This window comes from Colobus angolensis, unplaced genomic scaffold (genome assembly GCF_000951035.1).
Source record: "Colobus angolensis palliatus isolate OR3802 unplaced genomic scaffold, Cang.pa_1.0 Scaffold469, whole genome shotgun sequence".
Lineage (NCBI taxonomy): Eukaryota > Metazoa > Chordata > Mammalia > Primates > Cercopithecidae > Colobus > Colobus angolensis.
This window is the reverse complement of record NW_012118143.1, coordinates 263748-287900: the sequence shown is the minus strand read 5'-3', so window position 1 is coordinate 287900 and position 24153 is coordinate 263748. Positions and strand designations below refer to the sequence as shown.

General features: G+C 35.3%; 1 protein-coding gene across 5 annotated transcripts in view; it reads left to right on the top strand.

Annotated features, from left to right (window-relative positions):
• Positions 1-5003: 5003 nt before the first annotated feature.
• Positions 5004-24153, top strand: part of LOC105523512 (PWWP domain-containing protein MUM1L1) — a 28865-nt gene continuing 9715 nt past the window's right edge. The window contains exons 1-3 of one of the 5 annotated variants that reach the window (XM_011958329.1): positions 5004-5123; positions 7673-7800; positions 13660-13794. The gene's annotated coding sequence lies outside the window, so the exon portion shown is untranslated. Of the gene's footprint in view, positions 5124-7672; positions 7805-13659; positions 13795-24153 lie in introns of those variants that run through there. The other 4 variants (XM_011958328.1, XM_011958331.1, XM_011958332.1 and 1 more) reach the window with 4 other exon arrangements.

Sequence of the window (24153 nt, the reverse complement as noted above, 5' to 3'; positions counted from 1 at the left end):
CATAATACCCAATCTTTGACCTGTAGTTTGTGACACATGCCCTTGTGACTGTCACAATGAAACATGCAAGACTGACAGGTTTGGGTTAATTTAGTAGAGTGATTGAATATATCAGATAGAAGAGCATGGATTTCCCTATTGGGTATAATACATATATGGACCTAACCATGACCTTTTCTTGGGAACTTAGGTAATAATTATCATAAGTAAGTGTAAGTCAGTCGGTCTATGTTTTATGGACTGTGATTGGCAAACCTATAGGGCTTTATAAACCTTCCTATAAAGTGTGGACCACAATTATCACTAAAAAGCAAGGAATAAGAACCTAGGAATGAAATCTTATAATGTACATCAATTTGTAAAATGTTATTGTGTCAGCATATACACATGAATAAGAGCATGCTTATATCTATCTGAAAAAGATACAGTGAAACATTTATATCAATAGCCCTTTACCTATACAAAATTAATCTAGGAGAGGCTGATTTTCTTTTTTTGATTTGGCAGTTTTTCCAAAATGTGTGTGTAAAAAAAGATAGTAGTTCGTCTAACACTGTAAATCTACTTCTAAAATAGCATGCCAAATATACCTAAGTATATTTTCATTCCTTCTTTTATTAGGTGAGGGAGTATGCCTTTTGTATTATTTTCTAGCCATCTGAAAACTGCCAAAGATTATTTGGGTGTATAAGACAATGGGACAATTTAGGGTTAAAGACAATTTAGGGTTAGGCCAGGCATGGTGGCTCATGCCTCTAATCCCAGCACTTTGGGAGGCTGGAGAGGGAGGATTGCCTGAGGCCAGGAGTCTCAGACCAGCCTGGTTGACATAGTGAGACCCCGTCTCTACAAAAAATAAATTGATAATTGATTAATCAATTTAGGATAAAATTTGGGGGAAGAAAATAACTAAAGAGACTACTAGAGGAAATCAGCTGCTTAATTAAAATTAGAAAATAGACACCTAACAGCAAGAAACAGTTTTATCCATGGATACCTCATTAACTATAGTGACAATGCAATATTTAAAATAAACATAGCAGCAAGAAGCACGACAATAAATAAAAATTTAGCTCTTCCTGAAATTAAGAGTCTGTGAGCACAAGAGGTAGCACAAAAGGGTACGAATAACCTTGTGTGGATTGAAAATGTACATGAAGGTGAGGCAAATTAAACCTTTCGCCATCATGATAGAATATGTGAAATATAAATAATAGATTTATGCCGGGCGTGGTGGCTCAAGTCTGTAATCCCAGCACTTTGGGAGGCCAAGGCAGGTGACTCACTAGAGGTTGGGAGTTAGAGAAAAACCTGGTCAACATGGCGAAACCCCGTGTCTACTGTAAATACAAAACGCCGGGCATGATGGTGCATGCCTGTAATCCCAGCTACTCAGGAGGCTGAGGACTTGAGCCACGGAGGCGGAGGTTGCAGTGTGCTGAGAAAGCACCATTGCACTCCAGCGTGGGTGACAGAGGGAAACTCTGTCTCAATAAATAAATAAATAAATAAATAAATAAATAAATAAAATGATAATAATAAATTTATATAATCTCATTGTGAGGTCAGATTACATATTCTAAAATCATTATTCATTTTAGTTATTTAATCCTCTTTATTGTTCCTAAACTACTCTTATTTAATTAATGTACCATCATATGTGTATATTTAAACACAGACCCAAATACACACACATGAATACATATCATAGAAAGGTGTAAATATGAGCTTTAAAATACAATTAACCTCTCAACATATTAGTAGATAATACATATACAATATTGATTTTACTATTTTATTTTGAGCTTTATACGAATACTTTTATATGTAAGAATCTAAATAAAAATTGTTAATTGGAATTTGGTACATTTGATGCTTTGTGTTTATGAATTCTGATTTTCTTAGGAATTGTCCAGATATCCAAAAAACTTTATTCATTATTTTCAAGGTCTCAAAGTCAATTACAGATCTAAGAAATTAAATTTAGGTTGACATTAAAGGAAAATACAATCACTGTTGGTATTAGAAATTTGGTTTCATGCAAGCCAGGCTTAGTACCTAGGTGATAGGTTGACAGGTGCAGCAAACCACCATGGCACATGTTTACCTATGTAACAAACCTGCACATCCTGCACATGTACCCTTGAACTTAAAACAAAGAATTTTGGCTTTACAATATTACAGTGAAAACACTTACATAGTCCAAATAGAATTACTGTATACCCACATATTTTGTGGCTTTATCTGAAGCTTGAGAGAACCAATAGTTTTGCAAAGACATGGCTTACTATAATTCAGTTTCTCATTATTACCTTAAACATTTAATGGGAGTAACGTTAGCTTACCTGAGCAGTGAAAACAGTATACAGGAAATTTAGCAAGTTCAGCTTAATTAGTCTTTTTATGAGAAAATAATCCCAAACCATGCAAATGGCTTGGGAAAAGACAAGTGGGAAGTCTATGTGGGATGTGAGTGCCATAAATCAGAGATGTCCACATATATTTTTATCACCACTGTAAAAAAAAATTGACATCTCCCAATTGTTCGATATTTTTATAAAATATATAATACATTACAGTATTTATCTGCATTTAACATATTTACAAGTAGAAGCTTATAAAATAAATCAAAATGAAAGAAATTGAATTTTAAACATTTACTTTCTATGTCCCACTGCATCATCTGGGTACCCACAGGTCTCTGTGGAGACCATTTCTCTATTACCAATTTAGATATTCCAGTCTGCTACTTAAAGCACTAAATGGTTCTCCTTTAACCTCTATAATGCTCAACTTTAGGCAAATAGTGCCAAAACAGTTCCCAAAATGTGAGTTCCAACTTACATTTCTGTAAAAAATGTATGAACCTTCCAATTGCTCCTTATCGTTACCAATATTTGGTATTTTCAATATTTTATATTTTGGTATGTTTATGTTCTACAACCACTGTTTTTTTAGAGCACTTTTTAATACCAAAGAAAATAAAACTAATGTCAACAATAATAAAAAAGCAACTCTTTAGAGTAGAGTCTTTTCATTCTGAATAGCAATATTTCTCAAGGTCTTGTGACTTTATAGAACACAGTTTATCAGTTCTCTGTTCTTGATGTTGCTATATTTCAATAAACAATTATTCTTAGTATTATGTCCTTGTTACACATTAGCAGAATTTGTCCCCAATTTTGCAGAATTTTTCACGAACAGAAGTGGTTTTTATAGAATTGCAATATTAAGAAGCTTTGGGCTTTGAAATTATATCAGAGCTCTTGAGATAACTTGCTATTAGAAATCACACGAATAAACAAGTGGGACCACATCAAACTAAAGTTTCTGCACAACAAAGAAAATAGTCAACAGAATGAAAAGGTAACTTATGGAATGGGAGAAAATATTTGCAAACCATGCATCCAACAAGGAGTCAATATCCACAATTAGAAACTTATAAAATTAATATACACAACAAGAAACTTATAAAATTCAATGTCAAGAAAAAACTAGCAAGTAACCTGATTTTAAAAATGAGCAAAGGACCTGGGTAGTTATTTTTCCAAAGAAAACGTACAAATGGTCAAAAGGTACATGAAAAAACTGTAGTTAATAATATGTAATGTATATTTGAAATTTGCTAAGAAAGTAGATCTAAAGCGTTCTCATCTCACACGAAATGGTAACTATGTGAGGTGATGGATATGTTAGTTGGCTTGATTGTGGTAATCATTTCACAGTGTACACATATATCAAATCATCACATTACTCATCTTGAATATATATAATTTTTGTCAATTGTACAAAGAAATCATATGAGACATTTCAAGACCAAACTAAACAGACATTAATCTGGGAGAGATCAAAATACTTTGTAGGTAAAAGAGCCTCAGGAGGAGGCACTGACCACCAGTTCCTTTTACTTCTATAAGAGCTAATCAAAATTTTCTTACTTGCCCAAAAATGTATTTCTATCCATTTTTGCATTATTATACATTTTGAGGTAATTTCGTGGGTGCAAAAAGTTTACAATTGTCATATATTAAAAACAATGAAGAAAATGTGGTAAAAATAAATTGAATAGCAGTTTAAACCAAAACTGTCACTTTCATTAAGAGGGGAAGATAAATGGCAGGACTTTGCTTGTGAGAGTGAAATGAAGAAGATGCAGAGAGCCCTAAAATTACACTGCTTTGAGCTTTCTTCACAGTGAAGTAAATATCAGGAGTAGGGAAGGACGTTGGGAATTCTGTGCTTGTATTCTTTGCCCCTTTCTCTACTTTGTTGTTCATTTCTTAATTATTGAAATGTAAGAACTAGCTTGGGTATATTTTTGTTTATGCAATCATATGGGCAATCAAAAGCACTTGAAAAGCACTCCTAAGTTTGCGACTGATTTTTTAATTTGGCCTATGTGATTTTACTCTTAATATATGGTTTTTTTTTTTCAATTTCAGTATAATCAGATTTTGTTTGAGGATTTTTCTTTGGAAATGACCTAAGGAAAGAAGTATAAGAAACTTGAATAAAAGGAGAGATATATTATGTCCCAGGTTCAGATTCAAAATTGTAAAGAATTAATTCTCCCTAAAATAAAGTATTAATTCACTGTAATCCAAATCAAAATACTCAGCGTCTGTTTTGTGTGTGTGTGTGTGTGTGTGAAGTTTGGCCAGTAGGTCTTAAATTTACCAGAAATAAAGTACAAAAGAGGATCAGAAAAAAATACATGTAAGGAACATTTTAACCACAACTTTATTGTATGATAAAGAGATTTGCTGCTGCTTCTTTTTTTTCCCATGAAAACACCTATCCTAGGGGGTTGAATGGAAATTGAACAGACATAGATTACCATTACACTTTAAAGTACTTTAAGAGGAACATTTCTTCCCTTTAACTGTATTTCGGTTTAAGTTGGTCATTTTTCTCCTAAATGAAGGAAGAACCTCGTGCTTTCCCCATCACGGAGAGGGGGCGGAGCATCCACTAGGAGCTTGGAAGCAAGCTGCGCCCAGCCTGTCTTCGGGGAGGAGCTGCATTACACACAGGCTTTGGAGGCTTCCGTGGAGAAGCTTGGAGGTAATGGCTGTCGTAAATGCTAGTTATTTTCAGAGAGTTCTCGAAGATTTGGAATAAAGGTGAGAAAAGAAGAGTGTGCTGCTTAGGAATAACGGGAAAGGAGTGTCGTTTTGTGAGAGTCGTTGTTTTTGTGAGGGAATTAATATCTGTGTTTTGTGTTCCTTCAGATTATCTTAAAAGTCCACTGTCGGAGAGGTGGTGATCAACATTACACCTGCGGAAAAATATTCTTAAAGAGGTAGCAAAAGCTAACTTTTTAATAGAGCATTTTATGTTTCCATCAAAAGGCAGTGGTGGCTGAGATAAATGATGAAACAAAACTTGGGAGGTTAATTTTCCTTATTTTGAAAAAGGTTATAATAGTCTTAAATGGAAAATTAAATTGTTAAGTTGGGGATGTTGGTTTTTTTATATTACTTTGAATGTGTTGATTGTGTTTCTAACAAATCTTACTGTTTTGGTGGAGTATGTTAGTAATTTAAAGTAATGCATAACTGTACAAATTCGAGTATCTCTGAGAATTAGTAGTTTGGTTATTTGTCAAGGGATACACAATAACTCAATATAATAGCTTTTTAAATAATGTGCAAAATATGATCTTTGTCTGTACTTCTACTTATCTGTCAAGAGAATTGTACATTCCTATTTGTACTGCAATAGAAAAAAATCTAAAAGATCATAACAATAACAGACATACCTTAATATAATAAAACACAACAAACAATATACTTAGTAATAAAAGATGCCTGATAAAAAAGGATGTCAGGGAAAAAGGAGGAAATTTTCCACTTCTTTCTTCCACATTTTACTTAGCATGTAGTTCCTATGTCAGCATAGAAACAGAGATGAGAATTTAAAATCATGGGGGAAAAGCTACTTTCCCCAAAATAGTGTAAACTCATATAAACAAGGAAAGGTGTTCAAATATGTGGCTAAATAAATGTAATTTCAAATAGTATATTCAAACATGTATGTGATGAGGAAAAAAATTAAAAGGATTAGACTCAAATGTATGCCGTGAACAACTCGGTTTGATGATGTGTATTTTCATCTTTAGATTTTTATGTGCTTTTAGATTGTTTTGGAAATGATAATGGAGCTGAAAAGGGAATAATCACTTTTGTTACAGATACTTGAGCAAATAGCTACACACACATTCCATTGTCTTTAGCTGCAGTAGGATTTTTCTCTGGGTCCGAGAAGGCTCATTACCTGATTGCTTGTGCTTTTCTTGCAATTCAACTATTGAGGCTATAGTCCAGACTCTGATTCAAGCAGAACATATTTCTCTTTATACTCCTGAGGAATAATTCATAAAATGTTTTAAACATATTATGATATAGTCATATAGTATAGTATATCTATAATGTTGAATACTACGCAGCTGTAAAAGGAATGAGCTAACTCTAAATGCAATGATTAGAATAAATGTCCAAGGTAGTTTCTAAAAATAAGCAAATTGAAGAATGGCCTGTATCATGTACTCCTATTTGTTTACCAAAAACAAAATGTGCATGCATTAGTACAGTGTATGCAATAAAAATCTGTAAATATACATACCACTTTATTAATTGGAAATATAAGTGTTCTTATATCTCCACACATATCTCCAATTAATAGACAGAATATTTTAACCTTCTATGTGTTACATTTCCCCATTTTAAAAATTTCATTTAGAAAAGAGCAAGCCTGAATAATTTTCATCATGAGAAAAACAAAATTTTAGAAATGTGGAAAAAATTTTGTAAAACAATTCACAAAAAGATATGGAAAATAATTACTGATATGGAAAGATGTTCAAATATATTACTGGAGGAATAAAGGGTCTAGTTTCAAAAAGCTTCCACATTGATAAGTATCTACAGAAAAAAAGTCTAGACATATACAGAGCAAACCGTTACATTTTGACCATTGTTGTGGAGATTTCCTTTCTTCTTTGGAAATCCAAAAGATGTAGAAAGATATATACAATATGCATGAGATATATTATAATGAAAAATATTAAAACGAGAACATTATGATCCCACTTTTGTATAACACATGCACAGAACTCTTCAACTGAGAATGAAAAATTCTAGAAGCCTGAGTGTCTGCAGTTCTAGTTCTGGTCACAAGATGGTGCTTGCCAGGTTTCCTAAGCTTTGTCCAGGCAAATATTTTTATGAAGTGGACAAAGCAGTGAAATATGTTTTGTATTAGCCGACTATAAGACAGCATGTAGAGTGTGATTGAAATTCCATTAAAAATATTGTAAATATCTAGAAGAAAAATCCCCACCAATAACTGACATAAAAACTCACACAGAAATCATAAAAAATGCTGCTACATAGAGTCTGGCCCATAGTAGAAACAAGTCAATTGTTCTTTCCCTTCTCTCTTTTCTCCACCTCATAATTTTCCTGAAGGATATTATTTTAGCATGAATGAAATAACATAACTGACCCAGAGAGCATTTCATATTGTAATAACATGAAGGAAAATAGATGGCATCTACATTGCAGATGAGATTTCGCCTCATTCCTGTGTTTTGGAATGACATGCTTGTTAGAGTTTAGGTAGGGAAATTTATTTACACCTTTTCCATTTCGTTTGTTTGATTCCCTGTCAGCCGAGCCCCAGAAGGACAGTTGAACCACAGAAGTGCCGAGCCAGGTAAAGACCCTGCTGGACAAGCAGTTGGAGTGAGACTCAAGACAGCTGAACCACAGGACCAGACCCACCAGGATCCACGTGACAGTGGGTAAGACTCTTCCCATTTCACAAAACATTTCACGGTATAAACATGTTGAGAACTTGGGGAACAATGTATTTTGCTTCCTGCTCTACAGCCATCATAGCATTTTAAATTAAAAGCCACATTTCATGTACGGATCATGATAGGTTGAGAATTTGGGGTATACTTCATTTTGTTTCCTGTTCTACAGCTATCATGTTTGTAATTAAAAGTCATAACTTCTAGTTTTCGGAAAGAATCTTATATATTATACCATTATGAAGAAATCATGCAAGAGGCTATTAGGGTGTCTCCCTGAGGCCTGACTCTGTTGTCCTTGACAACTATGTTAGGTTGTCATACCATAAACTAGATAACATAGTTTTAAAGGTTTCTTAGAACCTGCTTAAGGTCTCACGACCTTCTTGAATCACCTGTACAGTCATGCATGGCTTAACGACGGGGACATATTCTGAGAAATGCTTCAACAGGGGATTTTTTCTGAGAACATTACAGAGTTTACTTGCATGAACTTAGATACCATATAGCCTAAGTGGCTATATGGTATAGCCTATTGCTTCTATACCACAACCCTGTGTACCATGTTACTGTACTGAATACTATAGGCAGTTGCAACACAATAGTATTTGTATATCCAAACATATCTAAATATAGAAAAGTTACAGTAAAAATATGACATAAAAGACAAAAAACAGCATACCTGTATAGGCGAATTACCATGAGTGGAGCTTGCAGGACTGGAAGTTACTTTGGGTGAGTCAGTGAGTGCGTGGTGAGTGAAAAGTGAAGGCCTAGAACATTATGTACACTACTGTAGACTTGAACACTTAGGCTACAATAAATTTATTAAAACAAATTTTCTTTCTTTAATGATAAATTAACCTTAGCTTATGGTAACATTTTACTTTATAAATGTTTAAATTTTTAAATCTTTTAACACTTTTGTAATAATACTTTAAAACACTAACACATTGTACAGCAGTAAAAAAAAATAAAATAATTTATTTCTTTATATCCTTGTTCTATAAGCTTATTTTCTATTTTTAAAAATTTTTTATTTTTTTTCTTTTCAAACTTTTTTTTGTTAAACACCAACACACACATTAGCCTAAGCCTACACATGGTCAAGATCATCAACATCACTGTCTTCCATTTACACATCTCGTCCCACTGGAAGGTCTTCAGGGACAGTAACACTCATGGTGCTGTTGTCTCCTAGAATAACAATGCCCTTTTCTGGAATACCCCCTTTTCTGGAATACCCTGCTCTTTGGCTATTTTACAGTTAACACTTTTTTTTCTAAGTAGAAGGAATATACTAAAATAAGATTAAAAAGTATAGTATAGGAAGTACATAAACCAATAGCAGTCATTTATTATCATTATCAAGTATTAGGTACATCATATAATTGTATGTGCTATACTTTTATGCCACTATCAGTGTAGTAGGTTGTTTACACTAGCATCACCACAAACAGGTGAGTCATGAGTTGTGCTTCAGTGTTACAATGGCTGTGACCGACATCACTAGGCAACGGGAATTTTGCAGCTTTAGTATAATCTTACAGGAACATTGTCATATATGCAGTTTGTCATTGACTGAAATGTCACTATGTACCACATGACTATATTCTCTTAAATAATATTTTGTAGTGGTTTGACAAACTTAATTCTTTCCCAGCAACCGTCACAAATCTGTGCCTTGTAATGTTGTGCTCTCAGTGAGATTGTTGATGCTGAGCCTCATTGTGTCCATGAGCTCTTCTTTGGTTACCTTGGATAGACAGGGCAGTAGTGGCAGCTTAGAAGATATTAGAACCCAGCATTCACTTATGATAACTCAGAGGGTTGCAAAAGGTCAAATTATCCAAGAACAAAAACAATGTCTCCAATACTGCCAAAGCTCTTCCCACACAATTCCCTTTTTATTACACAACAGAGAAAATAACGATGGGATATTGCATTTGTGTTATACTTCTCTTTTTTGTACCCCCACCAAATATATTCCACATATCTAAAACCACCTATCTGATACCCATTATTCATTCTTCTGACTTGTATCTTGTCTATATTCTCATCGTCTACCTTCGTCCTACTTAGGAAAGTAAATTTTTTATGTGATCTCTTTTCTTCTTTGCCATGTTTTAATGCAATCCAATTATCACCCATTGAAAATACTTTATTCAAGCTACTTTGTGAAGGTTCAGGGGGATAAAAGAGGCTACAACAGACCAGAAGCGTTTACTATCCTCAGAGCAATAGAATGAGGCTTCTTAAAAAACAAAAACAGAAACAAAAACAAACAAAAAACGGCTTTTCTAGACAAATAGGTAGCTAAAACCCTTTTTATTATTATATTTTGAAATATATTAATGGCTTAATATTTAATATTTGGATAATCTAGGTTAATATAGAGATACGAGTGACCCATGCATCCTTGTTGACTATGCTATCTAGGATATGGGAGATGATAACCTAGCGTTGTTGTCAAGGGTTGGAAAGTTTTCTCTCCACTGAGCTAATAAAGGTTTCAAACCCGCACTGTCTGATTTTTTGGCTGTCTGTCTGAAAACTTCAGAAACATAACCCTGTCATAATGCCTTGGTGATAAACTCTTAAAAGCTAAACACTGGGTCCTGCCAACAGAAATCCGTATCTGACCAAAGAACTCTGTGTCATTTTAAATTTGGTTACCAGGAAAATTTTGACCCAGGCTGACCCTTCTGTTATGAGTCTCTGGAAGAATGATGGCTTCTTTCTTTAGAGTCCCCAACGCAGACAGTTTTCTTTTTTTCCAATTGATCATTACAGGAAGAGATGTGTCAAATGCAGCTCCGTGTCTCTAACCTAAATAGCGAGAATGTGGCAGGAGATGTGTTTACCCACTCATTGTGATAATAAATGGGGCTATGAGGGCCTCACCAACTTTACCTAGTTTTATGATTTTTTATAACATTAAGAGACCTAAACCTCAGAATCATTATCCATTAGCAATGTGTAGGTTTTAATGCTTCCTGCGAAATAACACCTGAACGTTAAAGGCAATAAAAGTCTAAATTTAAATCTTAATTTCGTGAGTATGTTGCGAATATAAAAGCTCAGCAAAAGAGGATAAAAATGCAACTTTCCCATACTGAATTGGCAGCTGCAAACCGCAAAGCACAGGAGCAAGGAATTGCCAATTGTTAATGAAGGTAGAATGAAAATGGCACTTCTCTGTATAACAAATGATTTTCAACCCCTATCCAGGAATCACCGTATCTGAAAAGGAAGTTGCTGCCAGGCCCTATAACACATAAGAGACTTCTCATAACTGATCTAAGGCCAAGTGAATGCTATCATGCAGATACGGTCAGTGCAAAAGCATAGTGCAGGCCGGAAGTGGTGGTTCACACCTTGTAATTGTAGCATTTTGGGAGGCTGAGGCAGACAGATCACCTGAAGTCAGGAGTTTGAGACCGGCCTGGCCAACATGGCAAAACCCCATCTCTACTAAAAGTACAAAAATTAGCTGGGTGTGGTGGCACACGCCTGTAATCTCAGCTACTCAGGAGGCTGAGGCAGGAGACTCACTTGAACCCAGGAGGCAGAGTGAGCCAAGATTGTGCCACTGCACCACAGCCTGAGTGAAAGAGCAAGACTCTGTCAAAAAAAAAAAAAAAAAAAGAAAGAAAGAAAGAAAGAAAGAAAAGAAAAAAAAAGCATAGTACATGAAAATACATTTTAATTTGTGTGGGAATGTAGATGGATGTAAGAGATAGAAAGAGGTCAAGGATAGTAAGTATGGTAGTTGCCGAAGATGGTTGTAGTTCACCAATATGTTCACAATCAGAGACGTGAGACTAAGCAATACTCACGCTGGGGTTATTTCTTTTATTTATTTATTTATTTATTTGAGACAGAGTCTCGCTCTGTCACCCAGGCTGGAGTGCAATGGCGCGATCTTGGCTCACTGCAAACTCGGCCTCCCGGGTTCATGCGATTCTCCTGCCTCAGCCTCCTGAGTAGCTGGGACTAGAGGCGCCCTCCACTGGGCCTGGCTAATTTTTTGTATTTTTAGTAGAGACGGGGTTTCATCGTGGTCTCGGTCTCCTGACCTCGTGATCCGCCCCCCTCGGCCTCCCAAAGTGCTGGGATTACAGGCGTGAGCCCCCCGCACCCGGCCACGCTGGGGTTATATTCACCAATTTCCTCACAGTTCGAAAGTGAGCAACATCATCTTTGGTTCTACCAAAGAGACAGGATTCCAAGCCCAGGAGGGAGTGAATACTTGTGGAGAGAGGACATACCTCCTGTTTTGGAGTTAGACTTTGGCTCTGATTTTGTCTCACCCTCTTCCTAGTTTAGTGACCATGGTCATTAGCAAGAGTGCCCGTTTCCTTGTTTCCTGGATCTCTATTAGTTGTATCATTTATTTGCTGCTTTGTCAGTCAATTTAGGTAGAAAAATGCCATCTTATTGCTGTTTTCTATTTGCATCTCTTTGATTATTAGGGAAGGTGAATATCTTTTATGTAGTAGTTTTAATCTTTATTTTGAATATTTGGGTTTTGAGGAGTCCCGATATATAGATAGCACCTCCCTTTCTCCACTGAACAAACTGGATAGATAGATATAAAACAAATGGAGTTGCAGATGGAAGCCAAAATGTCAACATTAGTAAAAGGGGAAGAGGAGAAGTTGCAGGGTATTGATTATTGTGAGAATCAAATGGGCTTATTTATTAATTATTACTTTATTTTATTTTTTTTGAGATGGAGTCTCATTCTGTTGCACAGGCTAGAGTGCAGTGGCATGATCTCAGCTCACTGCAACCTCCGCCTCCTGGGTTCAAGTCGTTCTCCCACCTCAGCCCTCTGATTAGCTGGGATTACAGGCACCCACCACCATGCCTGGCTAATTTTTGTATTTTTAGTAGAGTTGGGGTTTCACCATGTTGGCCAGGCTGGTCTCGAACTGCTGGCCTTAAATAATCTGCCACCTCCACCTTCCAAAGTGCTGGGATTACAGGCGTGATAACAGAACTCCAAATTTAAGCAAACCTACCCAAATAACCTAGAGGTTTGTAGCTGTACAGGAAAGGACAGAGATTCCTGTGGTGGCACCATATGAGCTTGCTCTCAAGGAAGTAAATATTAGGAGTGGGGGAAAATTATTCTCTCAGAACATTGTGAATGGTCTATTTATGTCTTTTGCCCATTTTTATGCTACCATTTATTTCTTATTAAAATGTAAGAGCTACTTTAGCAATATTTTTGCATTGAAAACAGTTTTTTTCAAGTTTGTTCTATATTTTCAAATTTGGCTTATTGTGTTTTTACCAATAAGAATTTTTTTTGTTTGTTTCCAATTTCAGAATATTCAGATACATACATATCTGTTTAAGGATTTTTGTTGATGTTTTATATTTAGAAATGACTTTAGTTGAAAAAACGATGAAACTTTCTGAAAGATGAATGAGAAGACCTGAATAAAAAGAGAGACATACATCATGAGCCAGGGCCAGGAGAATTAAAATTTCAGGGAATTGTTTATCCCCAAAATAATGTATTAATTCATTGCAGTAAAAATAAGAATGTAGAGGGGCTTTTTAATAGAGTTTGACCAGTTGGATCTTGAAATCGTTTTTAGAAATAAGTTGTCAAAATAGGCAAGAAAAATATATAAAAGATGTTCTTTACTGAGTCTTTATGATAAAGGCATTTCTACCTTTTTTTTCCCGCAGAAAATCATCCACTCTTGTAGTTTGAATGTAAATTACACAGACACATGTTGCCATTCCGCTTTCAATTGCTTTAAAAATGATAATCTTTTCGCTTTAAGGGAATTTCAGTTTAACTTGGTGATTCTCCTCCCTTTGAGGGAAAGGACCCCTGCTATTCCCATCACTGGGAGGGGGCGGAGCCTCGTCGGAGCCGCTCCAAAGGGAGCTGTACCCGGCCGGTATTGGGGGAGGGGCAGCATTTCAAGAGGCTGCAGCTGACAAGAAGCTTCAAGGTAATGGCTGTCTCAAAGCCAGTTATTTTCTGGGAATTTCTTCGGGTCTTGGTGTTAAAGTAAAAGAAAAAAAAAGAAATAGTGATTGTTGCCTGACAGAGGTGGGAATGGAATATGGTTTTGTTTGAACTGCTGTTATTGGAACAGAATTAATCCTCTGGAATTTTTGTTTCGCCCGATATCTTTAAAGTCCTCCGTGTGGGAATGGGCGATCAGATTACAGCTTCTAAATTAAGACTTCGGTGAGACATGCTGTTCCTGTTAATTTTTTACGTGGCATTACATATTTCTACCTTTGTTACAGATTTTATTATATTTTGATTTAAACACATTATTCTACGCAAAAAATGAGAGAAAAATGTAAACACACAAAGAGAATGACATATAGGGAAACAAATATAAATGTACATGAACATGGAAAGGGATTCAGATATGCCGTCGAGTGATAACACTTGTAAAGATGTGTATTAGTTTTCCTTAGGAAGGGAACTAGACTCCCGAGTTAAAGTCAGCATCTCTGAGTGTTCATCTCTGAGTGTTCAGATTATGGAAGTTTTTTTAAAATCTATTTTTCACTAGTTTCAGCATTTTTAGAATTGTTTTTAATCGTGCTCATTTTTATAATAAGAGCAAAATAAAACCAAAAGAGTTTACCCATTTTGTTTCAAATGCGTGGACACACATAGACACCGCAGACACGCTCCCATACTCCCTTGTCTTTTGCCAATAGTGGAATTTTTCCTGGATCTGATCAAGTGGGTAGCCTGGTTGCTGTGTCAACTACAGCCCTGCATGTGTCCTCCCTGCAGCCCATCCTTTCAGTCCATAGGTACAGCCATGGTCAGCAAGAACCACTTTTCTATATCATCTAAGTTTAAGAGTGAGAAATGGATAGGATTTGGTTTATTTCTATGAACAGTTTTAAAAGTATTATGTACTATGGTGCATCCATACAATGGCATGTTATATAGCTGACAAATGAAAGTATGAACTTGTAGTGACTTGAAAAGATGTCTGAGAAGTAAAAAGGGCGAACTGCAGAATGGTAAGCACCATATTATGTCATTTAAACATAAAATACTACATTAATATATGTGTAACCAAATCAGAAAAAATATAAACCAGCCTGCTAATGGAATTATTTGTTCAGTTGAAGAGATAGGGCAGGCTTTACTACCACTATTTTAAAAAAAATTCTTAATACATATTTAGTCTTTTTTTAAAACAAAATCGGAAAAAAGATTGAGGTAAAATGTTGCAAAGTTGGGGGAAAATTGCATTTGAAGTGATTCACTGAAAAATCACATTGAAAATACTTATTAGTATGCAAAAATGTTTAAACCATGAGCTTAACCAGAACAAAAAGCTGATTTGAAATCATATGCATTCATATGTTTATGTAAAGAAAAAATATGGAAAGATATACAGGAAATAATGTCTTTCCAGAATTGTACTTTCTTTTTATATATCTTACTCATATTTTCAATTTTCAGTAACCATGCAATTATATTTCTACAATCTGACCATTGTAGGTGAAGAGATTCGGATTCCATTTTTTATGTAATGCATAACAAAACTAAATTTGAGCATGGTATATTCTAGAAGCCTGAGAAAGCTGCTTGCTGGCAGGATGTAGTTCCCACCATTCTCCCACAAGGATGTTGTAGTAACAGTTCTGTTTCTCATCACAAGATGGCGCTTGCAAGATATCCTACATTTTCTCCAGACAACTATTTTTATGAAGTGACCAAACAAAACAATGAAATGTATTTTGTTATCAGACTGTGAGACAGCATGTAAAGTGTGATTCAAATTCCACTCGAAAAATTGTACATGTCTAGAAGAAAAGCCCCACTCAAGAACTGATGTGAGGACTTAAACAGAAATCTTAAAAAATGCTGCTATATAGTCTGCCCCATAGTAGACACAAGTCAATTGTCCTTTCCCTTTTCTCTTTTTTCCACCTTGTAATTTTCCTGAATGATATCATCTTAGCATGAGCCAAATAACATAACTGACAAAGACAGCATTTCATATTATAAGAATATGAAGTGAAAATAAATGGCATCTGCATCACAGATGAGATTTCACCTCATTCCTGGGTTTTGGAATGACATACCTGTTAAAGTTTAGGCAGGAAAATGTATTTACACCTTTTCCATTTCGTTAGTTTGATTCTCTGCCTGCCTTTATCAGAGATGCACTTGACATGGGAAATCTGCATGTGATGCCAGGTGACAGAAAAACAGTGGAACCACAAAAGTGCCAAGCAGGGTAAGGGCCCTGTCAGACAAGCAGTTGGAGTAAGAATTAAGACAGCTGAATCTCAGTGCCAGACACACTACTATCTATGTGACAGTGGGTAAGGCTTTTCCAATTTCACAAAGCATTTCATGGTAAAAGCATTCTAATTTGAGAATATGGGATACAACTGATTTCACTCTGGCTCAGTAGCCATAACATTTTAAATTAAAAACTACAGATTCTAATGTTGGGAAAGAATTATATATGCTAAACTCCTGTAGGAAAAGTATGCAACCAGTCATAATGATGTCTAATTATGGAAGACTTGGATGTCCCAGCCATCTGCCTGACTCTCAAGAAATCCTTAAAAACAATCCTTTCCAATGGGTGGCCATGGCAACCATTCTGAGTCTCTGACTTCTAAGCTTATTCTCTTAATAAGGTCGTTGTTGTCTGGATTAGTCCAGGGGGTGCAGACCCCCAGTATCTGTGTCTGGCTGCATTGGGTATACAGGGCAGCACTGTTAGCTTAGAAGAGTCGAAAGAGATTCCTCTAGAATAAGCCTTTAGAGTCTCCAAAGTACAAAAATATTCATTAATAGGAATAGTGTCCCCAACATATTCCCCAGCTTTCCCTGGACATCTCCCACAACCCTCTCATACACACATACATTCATTCCTTAGATGTAATAACTGTAATAAGGGCTACAAGCTGGGGCATTATAGAACTACTCTTCTTTTCTTAGATTTTTAAATATTTTCCCCCAACCACAATATATTTATTTGTCTTGTGCCCAGTATTTATTCATCTTTTGTCTTCTCCATTTCCATTGTCCATCTTCCTACTCCTTTGAGAGAAGAAATCCATTTGCTTATTCTTTTTTCTTTGCCTTTCCTTTAAATGTATACCCTCTAGTATTGCCTATTTGAAATTACTTATTCAAGCTTCCTTGTCAGTTTTCAGGGAGGCATGAACAAGCCACAGAAAAAGAAAACTATTTAGTAGCCCTAAGGCAATAGAGGCCTCTAAAACCACTGCTTTTCTGGTTAAACCAGACAAACACAGACTAGTGACGTAAGAATTTTTGTTAGATGACTGAAAGTTCACTGATTGATTTCTAACCTGTATCCAGATAATAATTCAGATCTATGGTTTATTTGAAACTTTTTTCTTGTCCCCTTCTTTTATATGTCCATATCTACCTCTTGCTTCACACTTAAATTGTCACTGAACTTTAAAAAATTATTCTAAAATATTTTGATATTTGGTAGCCCTCCAGTCTGCTAGTAAAGTCAGAACTCGGTCCTAAACCCATGTCTCTGTATCTGTTTGTGAATTTGTAATACGTAACAACTTTGCCATAATACTTGCCTGAGGAACTCTGAGGTTTAGACATTGAATCTTTAAGTGTCTCATATCTCCTTACTAAAGAACTGATAAGTACCTTTATTTAGAGTGGTGGTGTGTCCACAGTTGGTTCCTTCTGATGGGTTCTTGGTCTCACTGACTTCAAGAATGAAGCTGCGGACCTTCCTGGTGAGTGTTACAGCTCTTAAAGGTGGCATGGACCCAAAGAGGGAGCAGCAGCAAGATTTATTGTGAAGAGTGAAAGAACAAAGCTTCCACAGCGTGGAAGGGAACCTGAGCAGGTTGCCACTGCTGGCTGGGGTGGCCAGCTTTTATTCCTTTATTTGTCCCCGCCCATGTCCTGCTGATTGGTGCATTTTTCAGAGTGCTGATTGGTGTGTTTACAATCCTTTAGCTAAACACAGAATGCTGATTGGTGCATTTTTACAGAGTGCTGATTGGTGCATTTACAATCCTTTAGCTAGACACAGAGCACTGATTGGTGCATTTTTATAGAGTGCTGATTGGTGCATTTACAATCCTCTAGCTAGACACAGAGCATTGATTAGTGTGTTTACAGTGCTCTAGCTAGACAGAAAAGTTATCCAAGTCCCCAGCTGAACCAGGAAGTCCAGCTGGCTTCATCTCTCAGTGGCAGGAATAATTTTTGTCCTGTCCTGGCTCTTTTTCTATGGGTATCTCAGAGAATGGTGGAGTTAAGAGAGGACTCCTTTTTACTTTAAATTCCCCAGGGCAAACCCCAGATGGATTTTCCTTTTTGCTTGTTTATGCCAGGAAGAACACTGCAGTTTAGTCTGTTTACTGGAATATGCAGTGTGCAGTAGAGCTTTGTTTGTCTATGCACTGTAATGATGGGATTGTGAGGCCCTCATCAAACTTGTTTCCATTTTATTCCTTTGAAAAATGTTTCCCTTTCCATCATCCTGTGTCTTGACTCCTAATAGTTTTATTTATTGGCATGTGTAAGTTTTGCCTGGGAATATCTACATATTGCCTGGGAAGTATAAAATCTCCAGTGTGGCAGGTTTATCCCTTTATCCCTCTAAGTCACTAGCTGGCAATTTTTCTTTTTATTCATATACATTTTATCAGGGATTATGGAGTCTCTTTCACCCTGACAGTGAATCACTATATCTGGTTTCCATTTTCTATACTTGGGATGCTCATTATTACTAAGGTTTTCCTGATGTTCTTCCTCTTCAAGTGGGCTAATATTCAGCCAGTTGACATTAATAAGATTGAACTCTTTTTTTACAGTGAGATTCAGTTGTTACTTGTCTGTGCTTCTGTCTTGGGGGGGTCATTGAATATTTTGATTATCTATGAAATGTCTAAGATTCCTTGCTTTACCAATGTCCGTGGCCTCCTCATTGTCTTTGGGAGTGTTCTAACTGGACTGTTTATACTTGTTATATGGGCCTTATGCACTAAAATAATGACTTTTATTTATTCTATAACCACTCTGTTTCCCTGTCATATGTTACTCAGCTTCTGCTTTTAACTGGGTACATATTCTTAACTAGATCATTATCTCCAGATTGTAGCATTTTGTTTTCCACTTCTTTCTTCCTCCCTATTTCCTTCCTTCCTTCCTTCCTCTCTTTCCACTCATATGGTTTAGTGGCATGTGAGAACTTCAGTGTGGTTAGAGGCTCTGCCAATGGGGATAAATTTCATGTACTGTATAATGCTGATGTCATCTGGTTTCTTGACATATGTCCTGTGCTAACTAACTCTCAATGAAAGAGATAATTAGTGAAGACATGTATTTTAAAAAAGTTATATAACTGCATCAAAAATCATGTGTTGTAGATGCCCCCCATGCTTTAAAGCAATTCAGAAATAGAAGTTAATAAAAATTAATAAAATAGATCAAAATGATTTACATTTTTAACATATTATTTCTACACTACAGAGGGTATTTTTACACATATCTTGTGGAACCCACAGTCTTCTTTGGCAATCATTGATTCAAAGTACAAATCAAAATCCCTATATGTATCCAGATTACTCTCACAGTAAAATACAAATGTCTTATATTGTCATATTCTGATTGGATGACTTTTTAAGACTTGGGTTTAAAGAGGTATAGTTTACATAGAGTTAAATTCACTCTTTTAGATGTACGGTTTGATGAGCTTTAAGAAACATATACCATCATGTAACTACCAATACAGACAATCTGTATAACCTTTCCTTTACTCTAGAATGTTCCCTCCTGCCCCATTGTAGTCAATCCCTATCTCTGCCAGTTCCTGACAACCACTGATTTGATTTCTGTCCCTATAGTTTTTCATTTTCCAGAATGTCATGCAAATGGAACCATAAAGTATATAGCCTTTTACATCTGGCTTCTTTCACTTAGCATATTTTAAAAATATTCACCAGTGTTGTTGCATATATCAGTAGTTTATTTCTTAATGTAGCCGAGAGGTGTTCTATCATATGGATGTTCTGCAATTTGAGTATCCACTCACCAGTAGATTTGTAGTTTTTGGCAATTATGATTAAAGTTGTTAAACATTCTACAATAGGTCTCTGTGTGTACACAAGTTTTCATGTCTCTTGAGTAAATACTTAGGAGTGGGATTTCTTGTTTTTATGATAGGTGTGTGCTTAACTACATTAGAAATTGTCAAATTGTTTTCTAAAGTAGCTGTGACATTTTGCATTTCCACCAGCAATGTATGAGAGTTCCAGTTGCTACACATCATTGCTAGAAGTCGATACTGTCAGGATTTTATTTTATTTTTAATATTAGCTATTCTTATAAAGGTGTTAGTGGTGTCTCATTGTGGTTTTACTTCCATATCCTCAATTACTAATGGTGTTGAGCATATATTCATGTGTTCACTTGCCATTCATATGTCTTTTCTGATGACATGTCTATTTAAATTATCTATTTTTATTTGGTTATTCAATAATAATCTTATTTTTGAATTTTGAGAGTTCTTTATATATTCTGGATAAAAGTCTTTCATCACATAGGTGTTTTGCAAGTATTGTCTCCCACTCTAGGTTTCCTTTTCATTTTATTTTTTGAAAATAAGTTGTTTTCAAGTTCAATTTGTTAATTTTTTATGGTCCATGGTTTTTAAATCCTAATAAATCTTTGCCTAGACCAAAATCTCAAAGATTTTCTACTTTTTTTACAAGTTATAATTTTTGATTTTATATTCAGGTCACTAACCCATTTTGAGTAATTTTGTATATCTTCTTAGCTGAGGGGTCAAGAAGAATATTTTGGCATATGATGTCCAGTTGTTCCAGTACCATTTGTTGAAAAGACTACCATTTCTTCATTTAATTACCTTTGTCCAAAATCTGTTGGTCATATTTGATGACCTGTTTGGATTATATTGATCTATAGGTCAGTCCTATGTCAATAACAAACTCTCTTAATTACCATAGTCTTGAAATCAGGTAGTATGAATCTTCTAACTTTTGTATTTTTTTTCTCAGAATTTGTCTGGCTGTTGTGGTTCCTTTGCTTTTTCCACATACATTTTGGAGTTCACTTCTCAATTTCTATGAAAAACCTACTGGGATTTTTATTGAGATTGCAATAATTCTGCAGGAATGTTGGGGAGATACAACATCCTAAAAATTAGTATTTCAATTATTCTGTCAAAGAACGTGGTATATTTTTCTATTTATTTAGGTCTTATTTAATTTATATCATCAGTGTGTTGAAGTCTTCAGCATACAAATCTTGTACATAGTTATCCTCCCTTAGTATTTCCCAGTTTTTGATGATATTACAAATGGTACTTTTTAAAACTTGAAATTCCAAATTGTCTTGTGTAGAAATAAAATAAATTATTTTATATTGACTTTATGTCTGGCATTATTGTTAAACTTATTTATTAGGTTTCATAGTTTTGTAGCTTTTTTTTGGTATATCTATTGGGATTTTCTACATAGATCATCTTGTCTGTAAATGCAATTTTACTTCTTCCCTTCCAATCCATATGCAATTTATTTATTTTTCAGGCCTTATTGTATTGGCTAGGATCACCAATGTAATGCTGAATAAAAGCAGTGGAAGCAAACATCCTTGCCTTGTTTCTGATTTTAGGGAAAAAGTATTCTGTGTTTTACTATATGTTAATCATAGATTTTTTATTTTATTTATTTATTTTTGTAGATGCCTTTAATCAGGTTGAGGAAGATCCATTAAACTCTTACTATGCTAAATGTCTTTTATCATTATTTGTAGAATGTTGTTCATGCTTTTTCTGTAAAAATTGAGATTTTTTCCTCCATTTTAGTCTGTTGATATGGTGAATAATATTGATTTGCAAATGTTGAACCATCCATACGTTCCCAGGATAAACTCCATTTGGTCATAATGTATTATTCTTTTTCTTTATCATCGGCTTTGATTAATAGCATTTCGTTAAGGATTTCTGTGTCTATGTTTATGAGAGATATTGATCTGAAGTTTTCTTTATTTGTTATTTTCTAGTTTGGGTATCAGGTTAATGCTGGTATTATAAAATATGTTGGAGAGTTTTTCCTCCTTTCCTCACTTAATTGTCATCTGGCTTGCATAACTTATATTATTTGTGCTTCAGTTGGAGCCTGGAGTGCCACAGGATTTTTTTCAATGATTCTCCACTCTAAATTTTCAGTAGTCTCTTCATACTTGTGCCACCAGTGGAGGGTCTCTCTTCTTACTCTTGTTCACATGACAGCAGCTCACTGCTGTTATTATCAGGTGCTAGACTCATGGTGAGGTAGGAAGTACTGTCTGTTATCCTGTCTAGCCACAGCCTTAGCGGGGCTCTATGAACATGGACTTTTAGGGTAAGCCTTTCTCAGCATTCTTTCCTCTCCCCATGGCAGCTGACCTCTGATTTGTATATGTGGTTGATCTTTGGTCAGATACATCTTCTTGCCTCTTTCTCCGCAATAGGTGAACACTGCTTTTCATTCATGTAAGAACTGGGTTAGAGAGGGTTTCCTCCAGGGCAGGGGTTTATCCCTTCTACTTCTCCCGGAGCAGCAATGGATCTCTGCCTTTGTCCTGGAAATTAGGGGGTTTCCTATCTCTCCCTCCCAGGCAAGTAAGTTTTGCTTCTACCCCTCCACCAGAAGCAAGGGATTTTTGCCTGGGTTCAGGAGAGGGTTTGCTGCTTCTCCTCTAGTGTCTTAAGGCTTTGCTTCTCATGACAGAAGGGTTTTGTGGGGTTGTATGTCTGTCCCCCAGCAACAGCTGATTACGTTCTGCATACCAGAACCAGTGATGTGGACTCTTTTAGGTCTCCTCCTTTGTCCCGAGTAATTTTTCTGAGCTTCTGGTTAAAGACTGTGAAAAAGAACTTGGTAGTAAGTGTGTAAGTGTCTGGGGTTCCAGATATTCCAAACTGACAAAGCTAACCCATGCTTTACTTTTAAAAGTTCATTAAAATTTCAGCTTGTATGACAGTCACTTCTGTCTCCATGCTTGGACAAAGGTTCATATGTTTTGTCTTTCTTTAAAGGGGCTGGTCACCCTTTGGAATTCACGTTAACTCAGTTCCCTGATAGGCTCAAGGAAAGTTATGATTTTGTAGATTGTCTAGAGATTTATCATTATTAAGTTATGAATGACTTGCTCTTACAGCTTTTTATATCCTAAGTGGAAGTGCAATTGGTGCTTTTGAAAAAATATGCGTATGGGTGTTATTTGGGGATTTTTTGTTATTAAGTATGCTTTAGGAAGAAGCAAATGCTTTCTAAGGCATACTTGCAAAGACTTGCTTTTTATATAATGGTTATTACTACAATTTTTCATTTAAATTTTTATTATTTGAATTGCTATACATTAAAATTATACTTTAAAGTATGATACACTATACTTGACCATTTTTTGTATACAGTTCTCTGGATTTTAACATTTATAAAGATTCATATAACCACCACCACAGTCAAAAAAGTTTCATCACCCTCACAACTTCCTTGGCCTGTCTTTTTATAGCCACACCCTTCCCCACCTGTAACACCTGGCAACACTGATCTTTTCACCACAGCTATACTTTTGTCTTTTTGAAAATGTCATATAAATGAAATCATAAGGTATTGTAAACACACCCTAGGTGACCCACCCCTTATATATTCCCCATGGTAAGAAAACACTTTTGGCTTCTATCATTGTTGTCATTATTAATAATAATACTAATGTTGTTATACAGAGTGAGTTGGTTATGGCCCTCTCTTCCAGGAAATAACCATCTAATTATTAAATAAGATCATATGTTGAGTGCTTGAGAACATTGCCTGGCATATAGAAAACTTGTATAGGTATTAGATATTATTATATCTGTAATGATATCTATCTTTATCATACAAATATTAATAGTGTAATATTAGCATTTGCTATTATTGGTTATCATTTTTCTCCACCTCCTTCTACAAATTGGTGAAATAGAAAATATTATTCATGGAATTAATCTTTTCCTTTGCATTTCGTTTTGAAAATGGTGCCATAGTATAGCATTTCCTGATTTATGTGCAATCTAGAAAATATCCAAAATAAAGCAAAAAAAAAATTTTAACATAATTATCATACTCTGTGTGCATTTGTTTTTTTCCAAACATGTGAAATGAAGACAGAATGAAAAATATTACATTATAAAGCATATAATAAAATAAATCTCATCATTTAAATAAAGCCATATATATTGACCTGATAATCCTCTTTAGATTATATATTAATACCTCAAAAGCATTGAAAAGATTAATTGTATAATAAGAATTATGTT